At 46.0% G+C, this 6,252-nt stretch overlaps 1 pseudogene; it reads left to right on the forward strand.

Moving 5' to 3' along the window:
- Positions 1–1,862: 1,862 nt before the first annotated feature.
- Positions 1,863–6,049, forward strand: LOC105288404 (annotated as a pseudogene).
- The last annotated feature ends 203 nt before the right edge of the window (positions 6,050–6,252 follow it).

Genomic DNA, 6,252 nt, shown 5'->3' on the forward strand with positions numbered 1-6,252 from the left:
AGTAGGACATGTAAATACCTTGACTTTCAGATGGAAGTCATTTCTACCTTTGTCAAAGGCAGAAATGTGTCCTCAGAGATCATGAGAGTATACTTGGCCCGAAAAGGTCTCACCAGGTGGCATCTCTTTCCTACAATGGCTAACGCCATCCCTCCCCCTGGATGCCAATATTCATGCAATGGATGGAATGGACGGATGAGTGGAATCACTTAAGTCTGATAAGTAATAGAGTGTCTGAAGTGAAAAGGCTCCCAGAGATCTTAGAATCCAACACTCATTATACAGAAAAGAAAACTGAGTATGTCTAGGATATTAGTATGCCTTTGTTCTAGGCATACACTAGGGGAAGGCTGCTTCTAGCCCATATAGGGCCTTTTTGCAAATAAGAAAAGACATCACTTCCTCCCAGTGAACTCAGCCCTGCTCCAGGATGCACGATTTGGCAAGCAGAGTGGCAGCTAAATTTTAGCCCCCGCTAACTCCTTGGTCAGGCACCCTTGTGCAGTGAAAAACCTTCAGGATTCTCATGAGCAGCTCCGGCTAAGGAAGGGCAAAATTTGTCCCCAAGGACAGAGCCTGAGCCGTGTTTATGCCTGTAAATCCCACCTCATCTAGATCTGTGCCTGTCTCAGTACAGGAGGAAGAGAAATATTTACATAAGGAAAGAAGGGAACAGAGAGGAGCAATACCAATATCCTTGGGAACTTTGTAAGTGAAACTTTGTGAAGGAACAAAACAAGTAAAGCCCAAACAGCTGATTGCTAGGTCTGGCACAGGAAAATAAAGCAACATGAAATAGAGTCCAATTAGTTTGCTTAAACAATATTAAACTCCAGAGGAAGATGGAAAGATAGCCTTGCTGACATTACTGCAAGCTGTGGAGTGGGGCCAGGCAATTATATTATGGAAAACAGATAAGTTTTTGAGTTGCCAAATAAAGAAGCAATCACAGAGATAAAAGTAGGTGCTTTTCCCAAACGGAAAACATAACTAAATCATTTATCAGCTTCCTATACAGAGCTCAGGCACCTGATCCGGAGACAAATAAGGGGATTGTTTTTTTTCAGTGGTGTTATCTTGAATAGCCTGATTCCTCTGCCTCAAGCTAATTTGGATTAATCTACCTTCCCAGGAGGCTATAAAATTCTTTCTTTCTTCCATAAAACTTTAGAAGGACAGATGGTCACTCATCTACAAGTAACATTTGAATTCCTGCCTTACCCCCCAAGGCGGAGGGTAGAGAGGAGGGATCTGGGGGAGGGGTGTTGTCAAGAGCAGAGTGGCAGATAAAAGGGAGGAGGTTAAAATCTTGCAATATGTTCAGAAGTTCAATAATGTCTTCTGTTTCTCTGTCTCATTTATTTTGACAACAAACCCTTTCTTTGAGGATCAGCTTGGTCTGTGTCACCCCAGAGTAGAGGTTTTATAATCTTTTTGGAGTCACGGATCCCTTTGAAAATCTAGTCAAATAACATGTTCCTCCTCAGAAAAGATGCCCACATACATATAGTCACACATTTTGACAATGTCAAAGGATTCGTGCATCCCCTGAAGCCCATCCTTGGATCCCAAGTTAAAAACACCTGTTTTAGAGCCTGGCCTGGAAGCCCTTTTGGAGAGGGCCCTAGAAGCTTAAACGATAGCACCCAACACTGTCCGTTTTGCATTTTAATGGTTTTGAAGGCCTCGATTGCATTACGAGCTGCTTGGAAATGGCCATTCTTAGAAGCATTAGTGGGGACCTGCCAATTGAGACCTTGGGGAGGAAAGAAGAAACTGATAGAAACTTCAAGAAGTTAGGTCTTCATGGAAGGTTAGCCTGTAATTTATCAATGCTGCCAGATGGTGGCAGTGCTAGTCTCATGGCTCTTCCAAGTGAGCCTGTGTGCGTATTTCTGGGTTCTAAAATCAAACCAATAATTTTCCATTCAACTTTTTTGATAGATCAAGAACAAATACAAAGACCCAAATACATGTCTACCAAGTGCCTACTGCTGGTCTAGGTATTGCGGGTACAAGATAAAGAAAATACATCAATGTCTTTATATTCCCCTCCCCCACTTTTTTTTTTACTTCCTGTAGCAATAATTGGCCATTGGTGGGGCTAGATTTTTATTCCTGAAATTCTTTCAGCTATTTTCCCTTTCAGAGTCAGTGAGTACCTATATGCCTTTCTCTGTAATTCCATAATATGTGTGTAAGTTATGCCTGGTTATTTTTTTCCCCCCGAATTTCCTAAACTCTGAGATGATGTAGTCTCTTTTCTTGAATAATCTAAACAAGAATTCTTTATTAAACTACCTAAATATTATACAGATGAAGAAGTATTACTAATCACCAAGGAGTTCACTAAGCTCCCTTCATAAACTAGAGGTGGAGTTCCTAAGTGCCCCCTGCCCACACCACCTCTAATTTGCATGTGCATGTGCGTATGTGCGCACAAGCGTGCACACACACACACACACACACACACACACACACACACACAACCATTCTTTAGGCTGCTGAGATGCAGGTCTGCTCTCATAAGGAAGTTGAGTTTGGCCTTGAAGAAAAAATTCTGATTATCTCTCAAAGTATTTGTTTTCTCTGAATTCCCAATTACTGTGTCAAGAGAGCAATGGGGACCTGACGTATGGAACCATGAGGGGACTGAGAATCTGATTTGGAATGATTGCAGAGATGCAAGGATGGACTTCACAGGAGTAGGTGGGGCCAGCCAGAGAGACTGAAGAAGATGGTGGGGGCAGAGCCTTCTATGACGGACCGTCCTGGGGGCAGCTGAGAGGGTAAAATGGTGTGTGTTAGTTTGCTAGGGCTTCCATAACACAGTAAACACAAACTGGGTATCCTGGAACAACAGAAATTTATTCTCTCATAGGTCTGGAGGCCAGAAGTCTGAGATCATGGTGCTGGCAGTGTTGGTTCCTTCTGAGGGTTGTGAGGGAGTATCTGTTCAGGGCCTCCCGCTTAGCTTCTGAGGTTTCTGGGATGCTCCTGTAATAAATACCTAAGAATGCAGAAGTGGCTTTAAAATTGGATAATGGGTAGTGGCTGGAAGAGTTTGAAGATGCTTGATAGAAAAAATGTAGATTGCTGTGAGAGACTGTTAAAGGTCTCAGATGGAATGAGGAACACATTGTTGGAAACTGGAAGGAAGGCGATCCTTGTTCTGTGTACCTCAGAGCTGGGGAGGAAAAACACAAGGATCTCTGTGCAACAATTTTTCAGCAAACGTGAGGGCTCTGATGTCACATCAAGGTGTCCTACCATGGGGGTAGTGTGAGGCTGGCTCAACAGGGAAGGACTGGAGGGTCAGGCCGCAGCTCCTGGTGGAGAATCTCTAGGGTGTTAGAAGCTCTGCAGACAAAACAAGTTTCTTAAAGGCAAGGGGTGAGGAAGCCTGGGGAACTGTCTCCGAGGCCACCCCAGGCGAGTTCCTCTTTCCCCTTTTTTTGAGGGGGATTGTCTCCTCAAACTCCTCAGCACTGCTTTCTCCAGGCTGGTTCCTCCCAACCCCGCCCCCTTTTGCTCACCTCTTGACAGTGACTCTACCATTTTGGACTCTTTGTACCTGCCCCAGAGCCTTAGGCAAAGGGTGTTTCATAAGCCCTCACAACAGCTCCTGAGGCTGGCAGGACCGGAACTGTTAGTTTTATTTTATAAACAAGGCTCTAAGGCTCAGAGACATTATCCATTTTATCCAGGACACACAGAGTGTTAGAGCAGTACTCAAGCCTCTGTTCTCTAGACTCCCAGCCTGGGGCTGGGTACATTCCATTCTACGGCTTTGGTTTCCTGTTCTGGAAGGCTCGGCCTGAGGGAGAAGGTGAAGCCAGAGGCAGAGAAACCTTGAACTCCCCAGGTGTTACCGCCTCCAAAGAGAACCTAGCTTTTGGAAGATCTTCATCTCCCAGGCTCTCGAGCACCCCTGAGGGACAGAAACTTCAGCTTTGCTCTTGGTGTGACCACAAGAGGGCAGTGGCACCCTGTGATGATCTGCTGGCAGGTTGGGGTTTGAGGTCTGCAGGGTGGGGAGGGGGCTTAGCTTCCCCAGACATTCTCTGAGCTCCCTGCTGCCAGTACCCTTCCCAGAGTCTCCTCTGCCCCACCCAGAGAGGCTCATTGGCTTTCAGGGTATATAACTTTTACTCAAATTGGTCATTCCAGGGTTTCCTGAGCTGGGGTGGGCTTGGTGCTAGAGGAGCACCCCCCCCCCCATTTCCCACTACAAACACCCACATACAGCCCCAATATAAAACCACCAGACTGCCTCACTCTGGCCTCCCTGGAGACTGAGTTATGATAGAATTCACGCTGAGCACCCCCTCTGCTGCTCCCTGGTCACTATAGGCAGAGTGGGGCTGCTCCCCTCCTTTTGTGCTTCTTCCTTCTCTCCCAGTCCTCAAGATTTTAGAATTCTGAGAGAACAGCCCCTCCAGAGGTTCTGGAACTGGGCTCAACAGGCCTCACTGGATCCAGCCCAGCCCCCAGGGAATTGTGAGGAGCGTGGGAGGGAGCGGACGGACTACAGCCCCCCTCCCCTCCCACCTACTGTCAGCTATTTTGTACTTTGAGCTTTTTCTTAAGATTTCTTTTTGCTTTTTTGCAATGTGTCTGCTGCCAGAACACAGGTGTGAAAACCGCCGCTAAATCTAAGCCAAAACAGGAAAAGAAAAGACTCATATCAATATCATTGTCACTGGACACGTAGAATTGGGCAAGTCTACCACAACTGGTCATCTGGTCTACAAATGTGGTGAGACTGACAAAAGATCCAGCGAAAAATTTGAGAAGGAGGCTGCTGAGATGAAGGAAGAGCTCCTTTAAGTATGCCTGGGTCTTGGATAGATTGAGAGCTGAACATGAGCATGGTATCACCATGGATATCTCCCTGTGGAAATTCGAGACCAGCAAGTATTATGTGACCATCATTGATGCCCCGGGACACAGAGACTTTATCAAAAACATGATTACAGGCACATCACAGGCTGACTGTGCTGTCCTGAGTGTTGCTGCTGGTGTTGGTATTGAATTTGAAGCACGTTATCTCGAAGAATGGGCAGACCCATGAGCATGCCCTTCTGGCTTACACACTGGGTGTGAAAAAGCTAATCGTTGGTGTTAACAAGATGGATTCCACTGAGCCACCTTACAGCCAGAAGAGATACGAGGAAATCGTTAAGGAAGTCGGCACCTACATTGAGAATATTGGCTACAACTCTGACACAGTAGCATTTGTGCCAATTTCTTGTCAGAATAGTGACAACACGCTGGAGCTAAGAGCTAACATGCCATGGTTTAAGGGATGGAAAGTCACCCGTAAAGATGGCAGTGCAAGTGGAACCATGCTGCTTGAAGCTCTGGATTGCATCCTGCCACTAACTCATCCAACTGACAAGCCTTCGCGTCTGCCACCCCAGGATGTCTACAGAATTGGTGGTATTAGTACTGTCCCTGTGGGGCAAGTGGAGACTAGTGTTCTCAAACCCGGCATGGTGGTCACCTTTGCTCCAGTCAATGTAACAACTGAAGTAGAGTCTGTTGAAATGCACCATGAAGCTCTGAGTGAAGCTATTCCTGGGGACAACACAGGCTTCAGTGTCAAGAATGTGTCTGCCAAAGGTGTTCATCGTGGCAATGTGGCTGGTGACAGCAAAAATGACCTACCAGTGAAAGCAGCTGGCTTCACGACTCAGGTGATTATCCTGAACCACCCAGGCCAAATCAGTGCCAGATATGCACCTGTGCTGGATTGTCCTGCGGCTCACATCGCTTGCAAATTTGCTGAGCTAAAGGAGAAGACTGACTGATCGTCGTTCTGGGAAAAAGCTGGAAGATGCCCCAAAGTTTTTGAAATCTGGTGATGCTGGCAAGTCCATGTGAGTTGAAAGCTTCTCTGACTATCCTCCTCTGGGCTGTTTTGCTGTTTGTGACATGAGACAGACAGACAATTGCTATGGGTATCAACAAAGCAGTGGACAAGAAGGCAGCTGGAGCTGGCAAGGTCACCAACTCTGCCAGGAAAGCTTAGAAGGCTAAATGAATATCATCCCCAACATCTGCCACTCCAGTCTAAACCAGTGGTGGAAGAATAGTCTCAGAACCATTTGTCTCATTTGGCCACTTATGTTTAATAGTAAAAGACCAGTTAATAATTATGATGCATCATAAAACCTTCAGAAGGAAAGGAGAATGTTTTGTGGACCATTTGGGTTTTTTGTGTGTGTGAGTATGGCAGTTTTTAAGTTA

This window comes from Pteropus vampyrus, unplaced genomic scaffold (assembly GCF_000151845.1).
Source record: "Pteropus vampyrus isolate Shadow unplaced genomic scaffold, Pvam_2.0 Scaffold18, whole genome shotgun sequence".
Lineage (NCBI taxonomy): Eukaryota > Metazoa > Chordata > Mammalia > Chiroptera > Pteropodidae > Pteropus > Pteropus vampyrus.